General features: G+C 37.9%; 1 long non-coding RNA gene across 1 annotated transcript; it reads left to right on the forward strand.

Moving 5' to 3' along the window:
- Nucleotides 1-14,101: 14,101 nt before the first annotated feature.
- On the forward strand, nucleotides 14,102-18,286 carry LOC144073908 (uncharacterized). The gene is made up of 3 exons (XR_013300184.1): nucleotides 14,102-14,163; nucleotides 16,585-16,733; nucleotides 18,031-18,286. It is a non-coding gene; the product is annotated as an uncharacterized LOC144073908 (long non-coding RNA).
- Nucleotides 18,287-26,974: the final 8,688 nt, after the last annotated feature.

A 26,974-nucleotide genomic window follows, 5' to 3' on the forward strand; every position in this document is an offset into this window, starting at 1 on the left:
CAACGCAGTCATACCTACAGGAAATTTGGACTTTTCTCGAGTAGCCAGAAAAAACAAAAAAGAATGTAAAGATCTCCATTTTGGCATAAAATTTCACCAACTTGTAATTGAACGTTATCTATTTACAAATGCTGGCTTCATCACTAGAGGAGTAAAAAATAAATAACTTTTTCTTATTGTTCTCACCCTAATCTAGTAAATTAACCTGATAGTATTAGGAATTCTGTACAAAAGGAAACAAAGTAAAAATCTAATGTTGGAATGGTTGACACTTTATTGATTAAAAGAATAACACTGTATTAGCCAATTGTTTAGTTTAGAGCAGGGGTGTCAGAGTCGGGTTGGTTCGCGGGCCGCTTTAACGTCAACTTGATTTCACGTGGGCCAGACCATTTTAGATATAATATTTAGATGTTTTTTAATAAATAGATTAAAAGAACTGGATTAAAAGCCCTGAGTATTCAGTTTTTTATCGATCTAAAACAATGTTTATTTTAGCTTTTTTTAAAATATATTTTAAGATTTTACAAAATGATTCTTGAACTAAAAACACAGAAAAAAATGATTAAAAAATTACAATTATTGATTTAAAAGGGGGGAAATCAGGAAATTTAATATACATCTATACTCTTCATTTTAATTTGATCCTAAAACAAAAAGTCGGCACTCATGATTTACTTTCCCGGGCCACACAAAATGATGCGGCGGGCCAGATTTGGCCCCCGGGCCGCCACTTTGACACATGGTTTAGAGTGCAGTCTTCCTACCACAGTCAGCTGGGATGGAACAGAAGATAAAAAAATAAGAAAGAAGAATATAAAAGGAAATACATTCATACCACACCATAAAGGTAATAGGATTCAGCAAATGATAGTGCATCGGGATCAACAATCTGTCAACTTTTGATCTTAACATGCACTTTTTCCAATATGAAAGCAAAGTTGGCCTGAAAAGGAAATCTTCAACACCTACAATATTCTAAAAGATCGACTGAGCAAAGTGAAAGATATTAAAAAAATGGTTTGGCATCTGCTGGGCGGGCTGATGCTCACTGAGAGTGAAAGGAGATTATGTAAAGCCTAAGGGAGGCTTTTACATTTGTTCAAATCCTGCAGGCATAATCTAATCTTGCCTGTCTCAATCCAATTTTTAATGCTGGCGACACATAGGATTAAAGTAGGGCAGTTTGCTTTGTAGGCCATTTGGCAGTGTAGCAACATCTGTTGCTGATGGTTGGAAGATGTGCAGGTTAAAAGAGATCAGAGCCAGAAGCCAGCTTCAAGCTGGTTCAGATGTTCACTCTAACAAAGAGTATTTCCACGCTGTGAGGAGAGATTAGACTTTACCTGTAGTAAATTGTTTCCTTTTTAGTAAAATGAGGACTTCCAGTCAGCAAAGAAGAGATTTCAAATCAGGAAGTGCAGGAAAGCAAACAAGAAAAGTCATGATTCAGGCCCTAAAACTCACACATTTTATTTCAATATATCAGATGCACACTTTTTCAAGACTCTGGTTGTGGCGTCCCAGCCAGAATTGATGATCATGTCTGGCTTTCTAGTGCTGCGCTAGCTCGGACATGCTGACAGAATGGTCACGCGGCAAAAAGAGAATAGAAAGCGTATGGATGGCTTGGTAGCAGACTGACAAAATCGGCAGGGCATTCTTAGTCGTCTTCTATTTGGAGATTTTCTGTGGGTGGGGCCAGGGGATCTTCAATTACTAAGCCTTTTTTTTGTCACTTTTTGGACGGATCTAATCCAAAATAGGGTCTACAATCATTTTATGATGTATTTCATAGCACCTTTAAAAGTGTGTCTGTTTGGGATTTGTCTTGCTTTTTACTATTACTTGCATGGTTCTTAAGAAAAAAAATTCTCATGATTAGTAGTAAACTTTTATTCATTTTCAAATCAATAGACATTGAAGAATAGTTTGTATTTCATAATGTTTGCTTTGAGTTTCAAAATCTAAATGTTGTCAGCAAACTGGTGTTGTAGTTTGGAGTGCCCTTATAATTCATTTGTAACTTAGCACAAATGTAGCCGAGCAGTAGTTTGGTCACCTTCATCAATTATCCTTTTCAATATGACAGCACTAAAAGCCTCAGGGAATGGCCCAAATGCTCATCTTGTGCTGATCAGGTTTCTCTAGAACAGATGGCTCTTATCTTCACAGAGATCGTTCCATTCCCAATGTTGTCAAGTCTAGCTTTAGTTATTTTTTTCTCCTCTATTTTTTGAGTCATCTTTCCCATGTATTAAAGCATAATCCAACAATTATGTTATAATCTACTTAAAAATAGGATTCCAATTAGTCAATGAGGGCTGATAAGATAACGATATTAGTTTGAAATCAATTACCTTTTCAACTCCTTGTTATTCATATCACAATTTAGAGCAACCACAGGTTTGATTTTGCTAGTAAAAATTTGCAAGTGACTACAATTGCAAAAAAAAAAGTAGCAGGGAAAATGCTCCTTGTGTCCTCCTGTATGTGGTGAATGTTATTTTATTAATTGTACTAACTGGTTACATCCGAGTTTTTAGCTTCTTTACATCAAAAGATCTGATTTTAATAATCAGATTTTATTAGTTTTTTTGCTGGTCTGTGGAAATATGTCTTTTTGTAAAACAACTCTGCAGTTAAAAAAAAAGAAAAAAAGAAAAAAAGCCCGGGAGACCGCTGCTGATGTAAAACTGTTCACTCATTGTGTATATCCTTGTATCCCTCCATTCATCCATCTGGCTATATGTGTTATATTCAATAGCATTGTCCATAAAGTATTACAACCCGAAAAATCTCATTCCCGTTGCGTGACCGGCTTGTGTAGCAAACGAAGGTGTTTATACAAGCTGTTTGAACAGCCATAAGGAAGCATGATGGAAGACAGCGTCAGAGAGCAAATTGCTGACAGGACAAGAGCGTTTGTTTGTCAGGATGCCATTAAGCTGGAGGTTGCATAGCGCCGTCGCCTAAATACTTGGGTTGCTGAAGTGTGACAATCATTTGTTCAAATATGACACAGATGTCTCTCTCATAAGTGTTTAGAAAAATAAAATAAAAAACCTTTTTTGACCTGTAGAATTATTCGGACTAAAATCTAGTGCGCAAAGCTACCAACACTTGCATCTTCTATCACTCTCACTACTACAATGCCCTTTTAAAACATGTGGGAATTAAATTTTGATATATCTGGTTATGTTTGGATGATTAAACATGGGTATACTTTATGTATAAACGAGAAGGTGGAGGTATGTGTGTATGTAAAAATGTTTATGTAGTTTTTTTTTAATATGGAGATGTGTAATCATTCCTTTGCTTCCAGAAATATACATATGTGGATTTTTATTTTTAGTGTTGTTGGTTGTTCTGATGGTGGACATTATTGGAATAAATTAAAAAAACGTGATCATAGTTAAATGGTAGCCATTATTCAACCCTTGAAGGAAATTGGATAATGAACATTTATTTAGATGACTTATGTTATTTTGCTATATCAGGATTTTTATAGGTCTGCATCTAGCCAATGTGAGATGGTGAAATGAAGTTAATTTTTAATCTTCACAAATGCAGTTTTTCTTTGTCCTTACAAGCTACAGTATATTCCCTCCTGCCTCCAGAAAGCTGACCTTTGAAAATTGCTGTATTTAAGTCTTTGCTTTTTAGCCTTCTGCAAATGTCACATAGTGTTATGGGCTTTGGTGGGACAGGATCATTAATCTTTCCTGTGCCCGTTGCCTGAGAGAGAGAGGGGGGGGGGAGCATATCACTAAGTAGGGACATCAGAGCAGAAATGTAAACATCGTTTCGACACGGCCATTTTTCTGCTCAAATTGGTCTGATGTTGATGAAGGGAGATCTTCATTTCAAAGTGCAATGATGTGTGATAGCCGCTCGGGTGTTGGTACCTAGCCTACAGGACAATTAGAATTTTGCACTTAAATTTCCTCCACAGTTTCAGTAAAATGCAAATAATGATTGTCTGGTAAGGTTGAATTTATCCTACTAAGTACTCCCAAATTGATGTAATAGTTATGTGACAGCGCATTGATTTCAAGTGACACATCCCATGACTCTTCATTAAAAGACACCCACATCACACCAAAAAATGCCATTAAAATGTGTTCCCATTGCTTTGCTAAGACTGGGAAATGACACATTTTATGAATGAATAATAATTGAAATCAGGAAATGACCACATCCATTCATTCATCTTCCGTTTCGTTTATTCGAGCGAGGGAGGTCGTGGCAACAGGTAAAAAGCAAATTAAAAAAAAAGAACCACCCTTCAAGAATCGAGGGGTGCATCGTCTAGATCAGGGGGAGAAACTTGAGCATATTTATCTTTTTGCGCAAAAGATTCGATCCAGACTTTGCCAAAATTGCTCGCAGAAATCTTGATGTTCATCTGGATTGGCTACCTGTAGAGCAGTGCAGCACGCTGGCAGAAAGAATTATTTTTACGTACTGATGTAGTGATTTGACACCATGAGAGAAAGTTATTCTGATCATTCCATTGGAAAAACTCAGCCAAGAAATGATTGTGATCAAATACTGCATTACAGGCCAACATTTAACCAGGATCTTTAAAAAAGTGTATCTGAATTACAGATAACAATCATGTGTTGCTCATCATAAAACCTCATTTATCCACTGCAATCATTATTCATTTTTACACAGCTCTCCACACAGTTACTCAGCCAATTGTGATCCCCTGTATCAAATACTGCATTAAAGGCCAACATCTAACCATGATCTTTAAAAAAGTGTATCTGAATTACAGTTGACAATCATGTGTTGCTTGTCACAGCTCTCCACACAGTTACTCAGCCAATTGTGATCCCCTGTATCAAATACTGCATTAAAGGCCAACATCTAACCATGATCTTTAAAAAAGTGTATCTGAATTACAGTTGACAATCATATGTTGCTTGTCATAAAAACTCATTTGTCCTCTGCAATCATTATTCATTTTTACAAAGCCCTCCATGCAGATACGCCCCCCTCACCCTTTCCGTCTTTGTCTCGAATGCTTCCTTTTATTTCTGTCATGTCAGATCCAAGTGGACACTATGGGTCATTGCACGGCTTTCTAAAGTCTTCACCATTTGTATGGGATCAGAGTGAGCATTTACATCTCGTGACAGTTTTCCCCTCAATTTGCTCTGATGTCAGGTCACTGCACCAGTCGGCTTGTAGACCACCAAATCTAATGGCGTCAGTCACTACTGTAGATTTCTACGCAATTCATCACACATTCACTGGCTTTGACCTTGTCATGAGCTTTGGATGTATTTATGTTTGTTTGTTGACAGTACTCTAGTGTGCTTGTGAGCTGACTTGCTACGAGGCTTAAGAGGTGCACTCAATCACAAGTCTTCTTGGTTGTCAAATTCAATAAAGTGAAGGAAGAGATGCCTTTTTTTTTACATTTTTACAATGCATTGTTTGAAGATAATTCCTGCAAACATGGAAAGACTGAGAGCGGGTTAAAAGAATGCAGTGGCGGGCTGTCAGGGCCTTCAAGGCCTTCTCTGCTGGCCTAAGAAATATCTGAATCACATATTATATTTTGGCCATCAATACTTATTAAATAATTCCAAATTGTCTGTTAGCTTCCTTTCATTGATTTTCCCCATGGTTGCACTGCTTCCAGATGTGTTTTCATATTGAAGCATTTAACCAATCACATTTCAGCCATTATTTGTTGCCAGGGTCAGAAATCTGCCTCAAGGCCTTCACAATCAGTTCTGCGGGCTCTGCTGCATTAAACAAGCGTCGATAAGACTGTTGCTTTAACCAATCAGATTTTGAGTTGGCAACACCACAATGCATTGTCGCAGGTGTAGGGATATGTCATCGCTTTCACCAACTATGATTGGCTAGTGATTAGCCAGAGCTACCCAACTCGACTTTCAGCATTAGCTTCGATGGCGATACAAAAGAAGGAAGAAAGAAAAGAGGATGGATATTGTGTACAGTTAAAAAGGATTTTTGGTGAGTAAAATATGGCTATATTCCTAAATAATATTTCAATTGTGGGCCAAGTTCTGATATCTGAAAAGCTCCAGTGTTTGTATTTAAGCTCCAGTGTTTGTATTTAATCACTAAATGCTTCTAGGAAGTGGATTTTACCCCATTTTAGTGCATTTTTTGCCGTTTTGCCATTGACGTCCATTGCTGTCTTTTCCCGGGGAAATCACCCCCCTGGCCCGGTTGTAATGCTTGAAAAGCTCCAGTATTTGTATTTAATCAATAAATGCTGATAGGAAGTGGATTTTACCACATTTTAGTGCAATTTTTGCCGTTTCACGTATGGACGTATCAACATTCATCGCTGTCATTTCCCGGGAAAATCACCCCCGGCCCGGTTGTAATGTCTGAAAAGCTTCAGTATTTGTATTTAATCATTAAATGCTGCTAGGAAGTGGATTTTACCCGTTGAAGGCGCTACGAGAAAATGCACGGACCGCCACTGAAACCGAGAGAATAGTAAGTAACATCCATGCAATAAAAGCAGAGCAGTCTACTAATAAATCAGCTATAACCAACCACTGCAGGAAGGAAAATCACATTAAAAACTGGAAAAAGGCCAACGTTGTGCATGCCAAGAGCAACAAATATCCCGTAGACACAATCAAGATGAGGAAATGAGCCCCAAAATCTAGCAACAGAGATGAGAGATTGTCCACCTTTCCCCAAATGTGGGGCACAATCTTTCACAAGGTGTCAGATAGCGGAGTCGCCCAAAATCTGTTGCTGTCTGATTAACCTGCTAAAAACAGCTTTTGAAGGCATGTACGTACAGGAAACACCACGCAGTCCTCGGATCCAGGAAAGACTGTACACAAAAATTGTCATTTTGAATGGTCTCAACGTCTCAATATTTATGATCCTGTCTGCTTGCTGAATAATTCCTTGATGGCGCAGCTTCATTTTCAGTGAAAAGCCACGGAATTGGCCAGTCAATAATTGGTATTCAGGTCTTCTCATGAGGCCAAATGATTCATCCTTAGGCGTCTGAGCTGTACTGGCCAAGATAAATAGTGAGGGAATATCAAGATGAGCTGCTTGAATGACCTTGTTTCCCAAACTCTTAAGATTGTATACAAAGAAGATCCAAGGGAGCACCTGCATTTGATTTCTGGGATGCAATTTCCCTCAATAGCTTTATTTTCAATGAGGCTGCGGATCCCCTTGATTGAATGAATATGACCTGGGTCAAACAGTGGGTCACTTTGAAGAGCTTGAGTACTCTCGACTTGGTCCTTTATGTTTGATATCAAACAACAAGCTATTGATTGCTATCAATCCTTTGGCTTCAATCTTGAGTTAAAAAAGAGGCTACCTGATTAAAGTAATCGCTCTATAGGCTGGAGACGAGAAAAGATGCATTGTATAATCCACAAATCATATTAGTTGACCACACCCACACAGCTTAGAAAATTGTCAATTTACGACCAACCTAAAGATAGATGAAGACAAATGGTCAATAGTCTTTTCAAGAAAAGAAGAGGAGAAATAATTTAAAAAAAATTGACAATCTTCAAAGAAAAACAACTGCATAATCGGAATGTGGATTCAGTTGCATCTCCAAATCATGGATAGAAAAACATGAAATTGTAAGTCATAAAATTGGAGTTTGGAATAATTTTATTCAAGGTACTGCTAAAATGTTTTCTGTGATCTAAATCATATTAAAAGTGGAATTAACTGAAACATGCTGCTTTCCAACCTCAGATCACTGAAGCAGTTTACTCATGTCAAATGGTCAAAGTATTTGTAGTAGCAAACCTGCTTAATTATACTGTCACCCAGGAGTAAAAAGACATACTCACACACTCTAGGGTCAAAGATTATCTGTTTACTTTAGTGTTGTGAAAGCTTTTCTCACAGCAACACCAAAGGGAGTAAACCTCTTTGCGATATACTAAGAGGCTATCACCAACTCATAGAAGGCTTAAAAACCAATTGATGTGATTTTTAAATGACCTTGTTTTAAATTCCACTCTAGAAATAAATTTGCCTTGGCTTGCTAAAAGTATTTCCTCAAAAATGTTGATGAGATTGGTGGTTTTCTAACATTACATATGTTTTATTGCAAGTAATTTGGTCAAATGGTAACAATTTACTATCATTTATCAACCCAGGATCTATGAAAAACAGTCATCCAAATGAATAGATTAATAACATAGGTTTTATTAATAAATTAATGTAATACATAAAATATAATATTTAGAATGTAATATTTTTTTCTTCTTCCGGGCTGATTGACTCCTGCCGTTCCAAGTTAGTGGCTGAAAATTGCATATGAAATATTGATACATTATGTCCCAATAAATGACTACAAAACAAGTTTTTGATCTTCTGAAGAGGTCCATCTGCTCTTTGCAATGAATCCAGATCATTGTTTTGCAAGCACAGCAGACAGCCCTTCATCTAATTTGCCTCAAAATATCCAGACAAAATGATAGAAAAGTATTGCAATTTTTTCATTTACCTGCATCTAAAGCCCCCGTTCCTTCAAAGCAATCCAAGATGCCATTGGACAAGGTGCAATGACACAAAATGATGTAATTTTCCCAACAGATGCCTAGAATAGAAAATAATAGCCTTGGATCAGACGTATTGATGCCAGCATGCGCGTGGTATTGGATGTCTCTGTCCTTTTTTTATTTGTATTTTTTCTTGAAATAAAGCTGTTTCATTCTAGCTTTGATGAACATATCATCTTATCATCTGAAAAGATGGATTTTTTTGGAGTGAAATGTCAAAATATCATGTAATGTCACAGATACACACATACATAGATCCATTTTAACAGTTCCCAATTATAGTGTAATTATATGTCATCATAGGAGAAGGCACAATTCTATAGTGCTCCAAATGATGATGAGGGGCTTTTGTGCTCCTAGCAACCAGCCAACAGAGGTTTGTCAGGGTTGGATGCAGACTGATGTAAAATCATTCCATAAAATACTGCACATCTTTTTATTTTATTTTTTTAAATATAATCTTAATTCATCCAGTGTAGGTAAATCCGAACAGATTTTCATTTGCCATGCTGAAAATAAAATGGAATAAAATGAAAGCAAAATTCAAACATCAATAAACACAGTAAAAAAAATAACTACATACATATACATTAAAATTACATTTAGGGGCATCACTAGATTCCATATACATCTTATCCTCTAAGAGATGCACAATCAAACACAGCATTATATTTCACAAACAGCTAACCAAGACTTAAATACCTTGCATGGTGCTAGTTTAAATATTGGGGTAAAAATTCAGGGGCAAACAATAATTACACTACATGTCACATTTCAATGAGCCTTGATGTTCTGTGAAGTCAGGTGGTAAAAGGAAAGCGCCTGGTCATTAAATTGCAGATGTGATTGTTAGGCTCATTAAATGTGCCCATAATCCTAATGATGGCAAGCTTCTGACCTATTGACATGGCAGCCTTGGAGTTTAAATGTCACTGTTTTGACTTAACAGTTATATATAAAAGAGACAGAACGTGTATTGCGGCCAATAATAGAAAAGTGAGGTTCTTTGTAAAAAATTATGTTGGTGGAAAATTCAATGCTTATAAGGACAACTTTTACCAAAAAAAAACAATAAGAGGAATATTTTGGATTTTATCAACAGTGACTAAACACTAACATTGCATCAAAAATGTGCATTTTTTTGTGTAAAATCTATTGTTTTATGGGCAATTAAGAGCAAAATATTGTCAGTCTAAAAGGTAATGTAATGTAGAATAGAAATTGCCCATGCAAATGATGAACAGAGTTACACACATTACATTTGAATGTGCAAAGACAATATCACATTGATTTTCATGTTCTAATCAGATCTGTTTACAGCCAAATTAAAATATGCCTATCATTTTAGAAGAGTAGTCTACGCTGCGAGGTTGCTCAGACACGGGTCGGGGATGTCCGAGACAGATCTTTTTCCCAGCCATGCTGGAGTCAGAGTAGCTGCTCGCTCGCCATCTCTGGGGAGGCTGCAGTGTTTCCCGCGACGTTGTGGTGGCATGTTTGGTAACAAGATCACTACACAAGTAGTGCTAAAAGGCTCTACAGTCTGGACTCAGGAAGCGTCTGTGGTCAACAGTTTCTCTCCTCTTCTCTCACTTCCTGATTATCTATTTTCTTTCAAGTATAAAATGTCTAGAATTATTTGGACAGTGAAATTGAGTGGAGTGGAGGCTTTCAACTTTCATTTACAGTTTCATGAAAATATAACATTGATGGTAGTATTGACGAGCCTTCGATTCTCCTTAGTTTTCTAGCGTGAGTGAATATGAGCAGAGTCTAGTGCAATACTGCAACAATGCATTTTCATTCTTGGTGGATGTTTGGGTGTTCTTTAAAACCCAAGTGCATTTTTTTACTCTTCATATTTTCTATTCCCGACATTTTGACATCTTGCTAGATTAAAGTCCGACTTTCCAAGAAAAATTGTGATGGTTCTTGACGTTTCGTTTTTTTCTTACATGATCTCAATGCAGCTGTACTTGAGTTTTCTTGAGAAGTCATCCAGACGCAGATCTTAATAATTAGCCTCCCATCCAATCTTGAAGTATGTCGCTAATCAGCTGTTACATCATGTGAATTGGTCTATGGAGGTCGACAGATTTTTTTTTCCGCCACGTTTATCCAACTAGCATCTTACACCCTGCTACGATGCGCCTATATCCCTCCAACCCCTCCATATATATATATATATATATATATATATATATATATATATATATATATATATATATATATATATAGGTACACGGTCGATTGGTCGCCGGTCTTTTGGTCGCCGATCTTTTGGTCCCCGGTCTTTTGGTCACCCGGAAGGTTATTGATAATTACCATTTAAATCGTTGCTCCAATTCCCTAAATACAAACTGCGAATTACTATTTAGTCATACTTAATGCCCTAGTAATTATTAGGCTAAAGAAAAGCTCCAAATTTCCCGGACTTTTATTGTTTTTTGTTGGAGAACTTAAGACCCAGAGTTGTATTCACTTCTGGAATTCTGCTCTCTGCACTATATATCCCGGTGGAGTATAATATATTCCTCTGTGCATATGAAGCTCCTGCTAATGGCATATGCGGATCAATTAAATACGATCCACCTGCACTTCCAGGTGGACGGAAAATGTATGATTTCAGACAATCTGCCATGCCGCAACAACAAATTAAGACAGTATCAGTGCAAGTCCTGTGCTAGACTCACAACAACTTATTGATGTTCTCCCCCTTCACCCACTAAGTGGGTATAAGGTATCACATGCTTCAAGGTTGGCGCCAGCTTCTGTCTTTTATACACCACAAACCAGAATTAATTGCAAATCAATCCAACAAAGTACCACTGATCAGTAAACCAATTAGTAATTTTAGCCTTTTGTCCCGTTTTTCCTCACTGCTCTTCCGTTCCTACGTATGTGTTAAGAATAAATGTATGGTCCCTTTTGCATGTATTGACAAACACTCTGAAATCAGAAATGTGGTGCATTATGTCCTTTTTGTTGTCGTAATTTTTTTATGATGTAGATGTATTTCTTTTTTTCTCATCATGGTGAAGGTTTGAGACTAAAATTATTCATTGAAATTGATGTTTTCATGTATGATTAGTTTAGAATATAGATATCGATCAAGGACAAATTTGTGACTTTGCTTGGAGAGACTTCTTAAAGTAAGAAAATGAAAGATTTTGTGGTTGATTTCTACCAAATATGCTGTATTATTCAATGGCTAGGAAAAGGAACATAAACAAGATATTTTTAGACAGGCATAGACCTTCCTATTTTACTGTTACTGTGTCTTTCCCTTTACCCCTTAACTTGTCTATTTAATGATGTTTTTTTTTGGTTTTTCCGTTAGTTCTTTCTTTTTCTCTGTCCCCACAAAACCCTTTCTTTGTCCACCGCTTTCTCTAAATAAACAACACAATATAAACAACCACAAAAAATTCCCATGTGGCACATACCCACTGTTCTTCACAGCAAAGAAAATGTTCAATTTTCATTATTCTGAATCTTTATTGTGAACTTGACTATTGTTTGAAGAATTCAAATTTTAACACTGAAATTTCCAAGACATTTAGCTATATAGTGTGTATATATATACACACTATATAGCTAAATGTCTTGTTTTTCTTCTTTTTTTAACATATATATCTACATATTAACCCCCAGAATGTTGCAATACAACTAGAGCTGTTTGTTTTAAAGAAGAAACTCTGCTATAACCAAATATGTGAAAGAAAAAAGGCTGACTGAGGCTAAAACCGTGATGTGCCATCTTAAGATTCTAAGATCTTTTAATGTATTATCCTCAGCGGCCAGGCCTGAAAGGGAACGGGAAAGAGGGGAGCTGAATGGATTCCATTAATTTAATTGAAGCAGGCCTTGACAAGAGATAAAACATCTTAGGCCCACATCTCTTCAGGGTTGGTGCCGGGCTTCATAGTAAACAAGCCGTGATCCGTAAACAAAGCCCAGAGAGCACTGCGCGTGCTGTACAGACTTCAAGGCCATGGAATATGTCAGAAATGGCTTTGAATAGATATTCAAGTACGCCCCACCCTCCCACCTCCATCTCTGCTCCCTCCTCTTAAGTATTCAAGCGCTATACTAGCCATTGTGCCTCAGCTTGTGGATATTTTGATGCTGGTAGCTCGCTATTTCAGTGACAGTACCTGCTGTGGATCAAGCAGAAAGGGAGACATTCACTCAAAAGTGCATTGAAATATGGATAGAAAGAATCATTGAATCCAACTCATAAAGACTCTTTGATGTCTCATCAGATAGGATTCTCACACACAATTCTGCACTGGAAGCTAATGTACAGTTGAATATTTTTCACATATTAGAGAATGACGGACATAATGTAAAAGTCAATGAATTCCGATTTCATTAGACACAAATTTGGAATTAAAATTTTTCTTGCCACTTGCATTGTGGACCGCAAGAACGATATCATGACAATGCCTAGATATTCTGCAAATATGCTACATACAATTGTCGTAAAATTTCTCAACTATAAAAATATCCTTCTTATGGCGAAATACTGAAAGTCTCAGAGTGTAGAACTTCAAATATATGCACAAAAGTACAGAGTGCGACTCTTTGTATATGTTTGATATAATAATGCTTGAGGGAAGGACAGATGAGACACCTGTGGAGTGGGCATATATTTAATATGAAAAGCACATGCTGTGCAGTGACTTTCCATCCATTTCTGAACGGTAATGGGAAAATATGCAAGAAGGTGCCAATTAACTAAATGTCTCACTTTGAGTTAATTGAGTTTCTGCAGAAAAACACGTGGCAAAAGTGAGCTTGAAAAAAAACACATTTTTCATTACTTATACATTTAATATCTCTGTGATTGGCTGGCCACCAATTCAGGTGGTCAATGAGTGATGCCCATACTTGGCTGGGATAGGCTCCAGCACCCCCAGCACCATTTGTACTTTGCTTTGGACACTTGATGAGTGCAGATTTTGTTGATTCATTTGAAAATATTGAATGAGTGAAGCACTTCTTTGGGTTATGTCTGCAAGTAAAGAAACAAATAGTTTACTTGCTTACATTAATGCACTTATCAGGTGAAAGGAAAAATATTTTTAAGCGTCTCTCTGTATTTTCTTGCCTTTTATTTCCCACTTTTTGTATTTTGAGTGATCAAATAGTCCTAGTCACAGTTAACTGACCATCTAATGCAATTGTTGGTCTATTTTCCATCAAAGGCAGATTTGATTGATTGATTCATTTATTTGATAAGAGACAGCGCTTATTAATGAACATATTTATATTCATGTTAATGAACATATATATGTAAATATGTAAGATTACTTTACTTGACTTCTCCTTGATTTTGTCATCAGTCCGTCATAAGACAGATAGAGACTGTTGTGTGACATTGCTTTATGTTGGCTCACATCCTGTTTTATTTTGGTGGCTTCCTCTGTTTTTCTGCGTACACTTTGTCAACCACGCCTCCATCTAATCACCTGAGTGTCACCACCTGTGCATCCTTAACCCTTGTGCTTATATAGCCCTCATGTTCCTTTTTTTGTGCCAGTGTGTCATCCTTGTTGGAGAAGCTGTAGGAAATTGCATAACCTCAAAGTTAAGTTATTTTTCGGTGGGTATTGTGCATGTCTAATGCTGTCAAATGGCTTAGTTAGTGTCTGCCCAAGCCTATATGGCAATTACTTCAGATGTATGACAATGCAGTAATTTAGTTTTAAAATAGAAAAATAGCCCTCCCCAAAAAAAGAAAAATGTATTGGTCCAGACTACCATTAATAGTTTGATACCACATAGACGTCTCCTGTAATGGATATCAAGAGCCAAAAAATGGGATTAGTGCTAGACTGGTATCGAAATTTCTGAAAATGCAATAGTGGCTATTTAGAGTAAATGCACACACAGTATGTATGGATAGCGACTATAATGACATTGTGTGACAATCTACTTTTCCACATATAACCTCCAAGCTTTAAAGGTAATTTTAGAATACCCAGGCAGATCAATGTTGAAACTATATAACCTTTTTTACCACCCACCTATTCTTTTGTGCCTTCATAAAAGCTATTAAGAGGATTTTTGGCTTTGGAACAGTAATCAATTAATAGAGCAGAAAGTCAGCAATCTGCTCTTTTTGTGGTTTATACTGTGTAACATATAATGCCATTAAGTGAACTGAGAAGGTCTTTGTCTGAATCTCATTTTACATCTACTCGTTGTTTTAGCTTTTTAATTCACTCCATTTTATCAGGCACTGACACCATTAACAACATCATGAAAATCTATCTGCGTTCTAATCTCATTTTAAATCATTTCAGGTTTTTCTGTGCATGATGGAATAAAGCTACATATAGATTGGAATTCTGTTAATTATGTAACCATTTGTTAACATTTATAGAGATACAGGGAGGAAGAATCGTACGTGTAGTTCAGCTGTTTGGCAGTAAAAAAAATAGTTAGCAGCTTTCGCTTGAACTTTTGCAGGTGGTGTGCAACCTTCATGTGACTGCAAAGCAGGCCATTACATGCAACTTTTATCTCATTGATCGTGTGCTCCATTCTATCTCGGAGCGAATCAAATCTTAAAGTTGTTGCTTTATGTTGAAAAGCCAACACAGACTCATGTCATGTGTATCTCATCTCGTCATCAGTGATCTCTGCTCATCTTTCAAAGCAGGTTTGATGCTCTTGTTGTGGGAAAAAAAAAAGCTTCTGATGTATTCACCTTTTGGTGTTCGATCAGATCCAAACATGCTTCATCTACACATTGGACCGCCATCTGCTCCGAAATAATCTGTAACACTTCTGATACTTTTTTTTTTGCTTTTCAACATTGGTGATTATATTTGGTCTGGTGATGGTGCATAACAGATTTGAAAAATTATTGTTATTGGTGTGGTTAAAGCGCCTTTTGAAGCAAAGGGAATGTTTTGGGGGCAGCATGGTTAGCACATCCATTGGCTGTTCAGAAGTAATGGCTTCAAATAGAGGCAGTGGCAGCCTTGCGATGCGGAGTTTGCGCCACCTCCATCACTTTTGTGTCCCTAGTGTGGCTAAGCAGTACAGTCAATGAATGGATGGATGGATATGCAGGTATTTAGTTGGTTTTGGTGTGGTGTGATTGAACAGCAATGGAAAAGGTACAGATTGATGTCAGCTCGGTCCAACTTATTTAATCACCTGAAGTGCTGGGGACGACAGACTTTGATTAAGACCACCCTATCAATAAAGTCCTTGAACTTACGTAAGTCAACGCCGGCCACTCACGGTATTACGGATCACTACAACACAATGCTTTTACTGTCTGACCACCACATCGGAGTGATGTTTCGACTGACAAATGAATGGCTTTTATGTCAGCTTTCACTTCAAAGTTAATATTTGAGAATACAAATGGGCACCAAAGTCTGTACTCTTTAAATTTGGGGTTATGTGAAGTGTGTTCTCTCTCACATTCAGCCACTGCTCATGCACATCTCAAGAAATCCAATAAATTGCCTGTATTGATGCAGTATACCTTGCAGGCATGGCATCCTGATTGCCTACAAAAACAGTCACAAGTTGGACACAGTGCAAACCAGTATTATATCTACTGATGCAACCAGTAAATTTGTGGGCCTACCACAGATTATTTCCTTTTTTACTTGTTTTTTTTGTTGGGAAAGAATTTATCCTCCACAATGAATGCATAAACAAGCTGTGGCCTCCCGAGACAACACTGAACAAAGAACCGTACCTGCCTTATCATAAAAAATGTGGGTGAAGGAACTATTTATTCCCCTTCAGTTTGATACACTGCTACATATTGGTGGTATTCCACTAATATTACACTAGACTTCCACACTGGACATCTCAGAAATAGATGAATAAATTTTTTGCCCAAATTTAACAGGCTTTTTGAAGTACTTTTTATTTTTTGTATCGGTGTTGCTAGTCTTACTATTTTAGTCGTTGTGAGGAAATGTCTCTCACCAGCCAATAGTTCACTTGTCAAGCACAGGTTGTGCACCTGATAAAGCTGTTTATATATTCCCAGACAGAATGGAACGGGCCTCACCCCCCTACCACAAGTCCCCACAGCTGTGATGATGGAAAAGGAAGGAGCCCTGAGCAGAGGAAGTTTGGGGACAAGAGCTGTCCCTTTGCCGACTGAAGGCCTGTTAAAACAGATACCCTGCCGTCTTGGTGAGCAAAGGAAAGCTGACACCACACACACTGTTTTGGGTAGTTCCTTCAATGTCGATGTATGACGAATGTTTGCGTTTAGATTGAAAGAAAAATGCCACAACAAAATTATAAGTAAAGAATAAAACGAATATAAGTCGATGTGCAAGAGTGATGCTAAAACTAACAAACTTAAAGGGCACATTTATTTTTGTTGGAATCATCTTTATTAGCTCTGTATGTTAGAACACAGAACACTAGTAGACCAATGAAAATCTGCTACAGCTTGAGTACATTTAGGACATAAAATAAAACATAAGCCACAGCACATTTTGGCATTTTTTTTTTACATTTTCCTCTGAGCTCTTCTGAAAAAAGTTACAAATGTTTGCATTAAACTAAGGAAAGGGTGTCTCAAAAAGTATTGTACAATTTCTTTGGAACATATTGTACAACAATGCCATATTGAAAGCTGGGTTGTTGCTTTTCATTTACTTTTTCTCAATGTGCTTACTTTACAAGACAAAGTGCTTGTTTTTTCTTCAATTTATGTCACCATTCAGATGGAAATGAAAATTGTGGGCAATTATTTGCAACTTGCAAAGGCCTTTCTTAACCCAACTGTCGTTTTACGACATCAGCAGTCACAAAAAGCTACGTTTGCTTTTAGTCACGGCGGGGTAACTGACTGCTGTTGATTATTGATGAATGTTGGGATGGCCTGAAACGTCTGTTTGATGGTACGCGTGTAGAACACACACGAAGGTCTTGAGCCCAAATTACTGGTGGCGGCTCATTAGCAGGGATTGTCAGTCATTTCTTGTTTAAGTAAGTGTTTGACATGCAACCTGTCAATAATGCAGCTATTGTTAGTCCAACAAATGGTGATCACTTACTGTTCTGGTTTTTAATGCTCAGGCATGTTACAGGGAAGTAGCCCATTTGTTTTGAACACAATCCAGCAATTTAGTAAAATAGCGTAGAACATTACACTGTGCAATGAATACATACACACAAATTGTCAGAATATAATTTTATCTTGGGGATATTTGTCTTATTCAAAACAAGTGTCCTTTTTCAATTCAACGCACCCCCGAAAAAAAATCTTCCACTTGAGCAAACAACGGTGTAAAACTTTATTCCCTCCAGATGCATAACAAGAGAGAAACATGGCCACTGCTGGCAGACAAAATGTCAAACAAACAGCTCAAAGAAAAATTCACACAGGCCGTCATTGCACCCACGCCCCCTTTGACATTATCCATAAAAAAATAACAACATTAATCCTGTCTAAATAATCCTAATCCTGTTCAAACAGAAAAAGTGGAACAAATCCTTGAATAAAGATACATCTGTCAGTAGCAAGTGGGGGTTGCTGCTAAGCGTACACAAATGGAGGCGGGCGCATGTCATTGGAACAACAGGGTGAACGACTCTCTCATGGCCCATATTCAGCCTACCAGCCATGTGGCACAACAAAGCCGCTTCATCTTCCTCTCACTTTCTCGGCACAACATTGTTAACACCCAGGAAGCCTCTGTATTGACTTTGTGACCTTGCAGTCTGATGGTGGTCGTGCCGCCCTATTTGCATAATGCTCTATGAGACTGTTGATCTGTCCATTACTTATGGATGTAGCTGCAGTAAAAGTCTGGCGGCATAAACTGCAAAAAACATTCTTTTTCACTGTCTTATTGTTAACCCAAGGGTCTCCATTATTATTATTTTTAATACATAGGGGTTGGTTAAAATGTCCCTTAGTGAAAAATGACACTTTAATATGAATTCCAGAGTTGCTGAGAAGGGCCTAACGATTCTTTGTGACAAGTCACGTATAAAATATGAGGAGAGGCTTATCTTCACTCTTGACACACCTGCCATTTTTCAAACACGGAATCTTGTGTCCGTGCTGTAGTATGACAATATCAGTGGAGAGAGGACTTGCAATGGAAGCTTTTGCACGTCGGAGCAAAGTTCTGATGCCATTTTAATTAACAGTGCAATGTAATGTAATATATTTCTAACTAAATCATCACCAGTTTTTTAAAGAATGTAAACCAGAAATATTTCAATTACTAATTGGACTGAAACGTGACCTGCGATTGTCTGGCTACCAATTCAGGGTGTCCCCTGCCTCTGGCCTGATGTCAGCTGGGATAGGCTCCAGCACCCCCTGCAACCCTAGTGAGAATAAAGCGGTTCAGAAAATGGAATGAGATGAGACTGTAAAATAAATAATAATTTATAAAACTTTCAACAGGTACTGTGGCACCCTGATGTGCCAAGGGGATAATTAGGGTTACTGCAGGAAGTTATCCAAATATCAGTTCATGTGCCCCAAAATGTTTAAATACAAATATGTATTTTACTTCTTCTAGCGACAGACAGAAAAAAAATATTGCTTTGCTATGAATAGAAATATGCACAGTAAACCCAGCCATTTGTTGCCATTCATAGAATAAGTTGCATTTTTCTATGAGTATATTTGTTTTATGTTAATTTGAAAAGACACTCATTGAATAAGTCCGACCTCCAGATGGGTGGATGGAAAGACAGCCAGACATAAGAACTCCACCAAAGATTTCTGTCTAGCCTCAGTAGGACCATCATTAATGGCTTATTTTCACCTTGATGCTTTATAAACGCCACAAAGCACTTCCTGGCTGTTTGTGCAGCTTCCCACATAACTCCATTTATGTTTTGGCATTGATTAATAAGTGATTGACTTCCTGAAGAGTGTGCTGCTGTGCTAATGCAGTACACACTGACACAGGCAGACTTAACTTAACTTAGCAATAGCCCAAACTTTGTTGATTTACTGTGTTTAAGACCTCAATAGTTCACTTTCAACTTAATGCATGTCAATGATATGCTTCAGTAATATAGATATTCAGAAATATCTATATTTTTATTGGAAAATTGATTTTTAGTGCTGGTATGGAAGCTGTTATTCTTTTGACATGGATCTGCACTGCAATTGTAGTTCAATCTTTTCCCAATATTTGAGAGCCACATCATTGAAAGCAGAGTTGCTTCTCACTGAAAAATGATATGACGCGTGAACCACCCAAAAATCATTTGCATTTTATTCTAAGGGCTAAATTTCATGTGTTAAAACAGAACGAGTACATAAGAATGCGAGAAGTATGAACATATTTGACATACGACAAGATAATAATGGCCAACAATTATGCCAATTACTTGCTAACATAATTCCAAATTATTTTTCAATCGCCCCGACCCAACACATTTATATTCCATTTCTGCTCAAACCTTGTGACATACGCGCCGCTGAGCCGATACGAACGTTATGTTCCCGCGGGTCAATAATTGGCGTACTTTGCCTACATTTGCTTGAACCAAACCAGCACATTTAGCAGCCTTGTTGTCAGTGACGATTTGATGCCAGATGAGCGACCACGGCACAGATGGGACTCCGGGACGAGGCCTCTCTGGTTAGATTGTTGTCTCGGTTGTCTCCAATGACAAATGGCCGTCTTTGATTGAGATTAGTGAGGTGGGTCTTGGATGTGTTTAATGAACCAGAAAATGAAATGATTACTATTGGGCTTCTATTGACTGCACTGCTGGTGACACTCTCGCTTCATCCTGAAGGTTAATTGGACTTGAACCCAGAAAGTCAAGGGGTTAAGCAGGGTGAGTGTGACAGCAGGTCCTTCTGGGAACAGCCCTCTCAAATGGCTGCTAATCAGATTTGTCCAGGGGCTTTCCTTATGATAATGCTTTCTTGTGCTTCTCTGTTGCCGCTGAGCCACAGCGCAATATCGATTCACATATAATAACATTATCCTTGACAACTGTGGGAGGGCAATTATAGTCACGTCTTTGTAGTCAAGAAAATAAAGCTGCCCTGCTGATTCCGTGATATTTTTATCAGTGTTCAGTGAGCGGTTATTATTGTCTGTGAGTATGCCACACACTTTTTGGAATCGCCGCATGAAGACCATTGGTTGGACTTTTAGTGTTACGCCACTCCCATTAGAATTTTAATCAGTTCGTCTTTTGCTTGAATCGTGGAGGATATGTTAAATTAGTATTATGCATCCATTTAGTTTTATAGTCCCTGGGGTCATAGGTATGCAGCACTCTGTCCCGCTTTATTTCGGGTGAGAGATGGGGTGCAGCCTGGACAGAATGTTAACTTGTGGATATCTTTATTGATCAAAATTTGCCAAAAAAAAGTTGTAAAATGAAAATTGTAGTTGTAAAAAGGGATTTTTTTTACTGAAAACGAATTTGTAATCCCAAATTTTGGATTGTGAAAGAAAAGGAGTCAGACATTTAAAAAAAGTTGTTTTCTTGTTTTTTTAAAATCCTATGAAAGTTTTAAATATGCAGAGTAGTAATGAATGATCTCACCGATCAGGTAAATCTGCACATTCAATTTCACTCATGGAGTACCAGCGAAAGAAATCCAAATTCTGCAAGTACATTACAATGGCATTACCACCCCATTAATGAACTATAGATTGAATAATGTTGCCCAGAGGGTGGAAAAAATCATATTTATCTCGTAAGATTGAGAAGTGAACGTTATGTATTTATTTGGGAGTCTGCAGGGTACTTCAGGGGCTTACGCTCTCTCAATCCCTTTCCCAATGTGCATCATATGAAGCAATCCATTAGTCTTAGCTTTTCTAGTCTGAGATTTTAAGTGTACAAAAGTCCATTAAGACCATCATTTTAGGCCCTCTCGGAAATTATTTGCCCCGAATCAAATGCTCCCAAATGTAATGGAATGCATATTTTTAGCATTTTCTTTCTACATATTAATCACCCACATTTAACAAGTTAAACTACGAACCTGGTTTTGATACGAGTGAGTCATTGTGGGAGGGAAAAGCCTTCTAATGCTTACTATTAACCAGGTTCAGTTCACAATCCAGAAAATTTTCGTGTAAAACTAATTTTTTAACCCTACAGTTGAAATGTTTCTTCACATTACCAATGACTTTAATTTATTCATTTATTTTTTACTTTTTATAGAAATCCATGGAATATTAGAGTGGATTTTATTTCATTTTTACCTGGCATGTTTGTTTTGATTTTGTCAAACATCAAATATTTGCTGGATGTTACAAATACAAGAATTGTTGTTCGTCTGCCTGGGATAAGCTCCAGCACCCCTGCGAGGCTTGTGAGAATAGGCTGTATGGGAAAAAATGAATGAATCGAAATCTAACTCTTTTAGATACAATTGAGAGATGAGTTGCAGCTAAATTGTTTTGTTTGTTTGTGAGCACTTGCAGTTCAATCGCTGCTTTTCATATGAATCAATAACAATAGAGCGACTCCCCCCCGACTCATCTCCACAGCGCTGGTGTCTTGTTACCTCGGTCTAAATCTGGAAGGTGGTGGCCGTGATAAGATCGAAGGCCAACTTGTTTAGACTCTCGACAGGGTTTTCCTGCGAGCACATTATGGCAATGAGTTTGAGGCTTAAAGGGCGGATGTGACAGCCCGGTGACACAGGCGTAAGCCCCAGTCATTCCATCAAGCCTGAAATTAATTAAACAAAGCTCGGCCCCAATCACGAGAGTGCCTGACAACTCTGAATATATGTGGGCTCCCGGCTATTGTATTTATTATTATTAATCATTTTTTTATGTTGTTGTTGCTCATTGGCGCAGTGTTCAAAAAGCAATCACAATAAAAAGCATATCTTGTCTTTATGCTTAATGCTTCAGAAAAGCTTTTTAAATTCATTAATTCCTGCATGTGATGGAATATGAAATTTGTCATTTTCCAATTATTTAGCACGTTGGGTTGCATTTATTTGGGGGTTGTCCATTTTTCTTATATGATTTGGCATTGCTCAATGTGGAAATGACATATTTCTGTTTTTTTAAATTCATCTTCTTAATGCCAAGTTCAATTTTTGAGATAATTTGAAGTGGTAGAGACAAGATGCTTTTCCTCAGCCCTATGAATAAAGCAATGAGTTGATTGGCTACTAACAGCAAACCAGGTATATACTATAGTTATCAATATAAGCCATTACAAAGTGTGGTGCTGCAATCGAAGAGCGGAAAGGGCTCAAGCTGGATTGCTTGAGAAAGATTGGAGCTTTGTTGCCTCCACAGGATTTGTTTCACTTTTTTGTGTAAGCATCCTAAGGGGTTGCTAGAAAAAAAAAGCTCTCCCGTCTTGACATTGTGAGCCTATTGTCTGGAATTGACTGGGTGCAGTCCCTTTCGCAAGTCCTCTCTCCTTTTATTCTACATTGTTGTATGAGAAGCCTGCAGAAAGTAACACATCCGTGCGGACTCCAAATATTCCTCGATACAACATGGACACATGTAGGTTTTAGCCCAGTGAGGCCTATTCACGAACAAATAGTTTTGTTGAACATTTTACTAGAGGCGGCTTATCATCAGGTTATTGACCAACAATTACCGTAATTGCACTGAGACTGTACCGAATATGACGGATAAGTGAGACGGGTGATGGCTGAACCATTATATTAATGTTATTATTTGTGTATTATGCACATTATCTGATTTAGAAGATCAATTTTGCTCATGCTGTCTTCTCCGTTTTTTTGGTTTGTTTGGATCGACTCCTTTATTAACGTACGCGCCTTGTCTTGTGGTTATGATGCAAAAAAAAACACCACGAGGAGCTTCTAGAATTTTACAATTCTGTAAATGTTTAGATCCATGATTACTTCTCCAGCCGAATAAAAGTGCTTAGAATGAAAGCAAGAAATCATTGACTCGGTGTTCTTTTGTCTGGCTCACCTTCACCCTACCCCTTGCCTCTGCACAGAAAGAATGGCGCTGACATTTCAGCCGGGAACAGAGAATAGAGGCAGTTTGTAATGTGTGCAGTCTTGCCTTTTCTTTCTCCCGTTGTAGTAGCACTTAAGTGTCGTGTTAAGCCCAAGGATGAGGGAGACTCAATGGCCTAGCCTCGCTCTCGGTGTGTGTTTACTGTATTCTGCCCGAGCTAAAGTGCCAGCAGAGGCATATCCCTGATCGGCAACAAAAAGTCCAACAGATTAGGGCCTCAAATTTCCTCTTTTACCCAAAGTTGGCTTTTATTTTCTATGCCGGAACTTGGATCTTGAGTTTCTCTCCTTTATGTTGCTAATGACCTCCCTTACAAGATTGCAAGCCCATAACAGTGGCGCTCAAAAAAGTTTTCCTTCCTCGAGGAAAGGCGCCTGACAGTGAGTGTGAGCTTCTAATTGAATGAGCTTTCTAATAAAATGACCATTGCAAATTATAATCATTTTCAAACAAATTATGACAACATGGACACCGCCAGACAAGCAGCCGGTTAAGAGGTTGAGTGTGGCATAATTTTTTGAACACGTAAATGCTACATTAAAGCTCCACGCCTCATCTCGTTTATTTTGGACTCTCCCTTCGCCCAATCACGCCCCTTTTACGCCTTCGCACCGGGCAGCCCAAAGAGCTGCCAGAGCACTTCTAAGCTCCACCCCTGCTCTCACCTACTAATAATTACCTTACAATTTCAATGTCAGAAAAGCAAAATGGTAAACTGATTTTTGCAGTAGTAGCAAATGAGTACTTAATAAGATAGAAACACACATTTATAGTCCGTAAATAAAACAGTTCATGAAAATAAATAGTGAAATGGGAAAATATTGGGAAAGAATTATCCATTAACATTGTCAATAAACACCTAAATATCAATAACTGAAAAAAATAACTATGGCTACAATTCATTTATTACATCGATGATGCATTCCAAAGAATTGGAAATATAACAGATCAAGAGTGGAGTCAGGTTCATTTATAAATCTGTAAATCATCAAATGATCCCAAAGGGCTTCACCGACACAAAAATGACATTAAAATGTTAAACATGAAACAAAATAATCAAATAATAATAATAGTGAAAACATGAAGAGAAGTTCAAATCAATGATTAATGATGACACCCCCTGAGCAAACTCTACCACTGACCGACCATTGGGAAAAACTCCATACTAAACCCAAGTGGCTTGCAAAGCCAGGTCAATTTCAAATGCCAACAATTCAAAACATGCCAGTTTCCACGCAAATTGTGTTGTAGTTTCTCTTCCTGTGTCACCATTCCAGGAAGTGATCTTGATTCCAGCCAAGAGACCAAAAATACTTCAGGAATCCAAAGCTGTTACACAATGCAAATATAGCATCTAATCAGGTTGACGAATGAACGTCTATTAGCTGTCAACTGGACCTTAACGATGTGCTGAAAAACATGTGAAGCAAATCTATGGAGCTCACAGATGACAATTTCAAAACGGACCAGAGTTTGAACAAAGGCTTGATTAGAAAAAATGTCCAACGTCAACACTGAAAGAAGACGTTGAAAGGAGGAAGTGGATTTGAATAGGCTGGCTACCAAGATTAGAGTCGCCCAGGGCCAAAGACATGAGCAAATGAAATTCTCATGTTATGTAGAAAAGAGAAAGCTATTGACCATTTTGAAAAATAGTGTTAGTGTGTTTTTAAACTTTACACATCTCGAAGTGAGGCTGAGTCAAACTACTTTTAAGCAACTGCTCACATTCCTCTTTGTGATGACCAGATGCTTCTTGCTCCCCCAAGACACCCAACAAAAAAGATGTGTATGATTTAAGGGGCAGAAGAACATATTTGAAAGGAAGGGTCGCATTTGTGTGACTATATCTTCTCCTTTTTACGAGTGCACGAAACCGCGGAGAGATACACAATGAAGACTGCATGGTAGCATACATATCTCCCTCTTCTGATTGCAGCTTTCTAACAAGCAGGGCGCTTGGTGAATCTTTTCAGACAAATGGTTGGAGTCATCTGTGCATGCTTTTTCTCTGATGCAGCTGAAATGTCCCTCTAGATGGAGTTGGCATGGCAACCTCTAACTGCTGTTCAGCAGAACAGAGGTTTAAAAGGTTTTAGGGTTGTCGTTGAAAATCCATTTGGGCCTCTAGCACTATGCTCAGCAATCCACTCCTCCGCCTTGAGGTGAGCAATAAATACTCCCTGCCCGCTGGAAAAAAAAACTCCATTGATTTTCTTTATGAATTGATTGCACTCACGGCAGCAACAGTATCTGCTCTTTTTTTTTCTTCCTCTTTGTTGTGAAGGCCTTTTAGTGGCAATGGCATAGTATCTTGAAAAGTTGATGGAAAAGTTGTTGTCATATGCTGTACTCGGGCAGGCTTCGCTGTTGAATCTCTTCTTGATAAAGGCCCCAAAAATAAAATGGCGTAAATTACGTGGGAGAAGTAATGGTGGAGAGTGGTTGGAGGGGGGGAGAAGAAGGGATGGAGGGCTTCGGTGTATCTGTACAGGCGGATTCCTACTACGACACTTAACGACCCTTGTCCTTAGGCTGAGATGAGACACTCTAGCCGCAGAATTATCTGAAGGGTGCAGTGTTTGAGAAAATTATCTCATCCTCAGGGACAAAATTACAGGGAACTTATCATTACAATTAGCATACTTATGCCCTTCGCCACATTTGGAGTAGGCAAGCCAAATAAGCCGCCCCGATAGGGCTCTCTCTGTCTCTCTCTCTCTTCCAGTCAGCTGGTTTGAACACTACGTTGCTTTGTTCAAGTCCTGCAACACTGCACGGGTGCAGGATTGTGGTGTGATGAGTTCTTATAGGTACGGAGGTGCGTGTCCATTCAGCCATTTGTGATCGAGCAGTATCATTGTGTAATTGATCCAGAATAGTGTGAGCCAGTGAGTAAAATGCGGAGATTAGGTGACCTACTAATGAAGACTACAGAACTTTAGGTGCCACTTTTACTCTCTTAATAATGAACAGTTGTGGTAAATTTATGAAGTCAAGGACAAAATAGGCAAACAACACGGCCGGTGGTGAATTGCTATCTTTAGAAAACTGTCATTTAATCGGGTCCTATATGTTGTTCTTTCTTACAGGGCTATTTTGCACATTTCCCCAAAAATTGTAGTCATTATTATCCTTATCATTATTATTTGTATTATTTTTATTATTTGTGTTTTTATTATTATTATTATTATTTGTGTTTTTATTATTATTATCATTTTTATTATGATTTTTGTTTTTATTATTATTATTTTTATCATTTTTATTATTATTATTGTTGTTGTCAGGAAACCGCTTTCAAATCAGTAGTTTGTGAGGTGTGCTTTAGATGTCTGGTCCACTATTAACATAGATTGATAAATCATTGCCTAAGGGCTACATTTGGGTAAGGACATTTTATTAATATCAGTACTATTTTCGTCAATAAAATGCAAATATCTTACATACGCC

Source organism: Stigmatopora argus, chromosome 5 (assembly GCF_051989625.1).
Source record: "Stigmatopora argus isolate UIUO_Sarg chromosome 5, RoL_Sarg_1.0, whole genome shotgun sequence".
NCBI classification, from domain to species: Eukaryota; Metazoa; Chordata; class Actinopteri; order Syngnathiformes; family Syngnathidae; genus Stigmatopora; species Stigmatopora argus.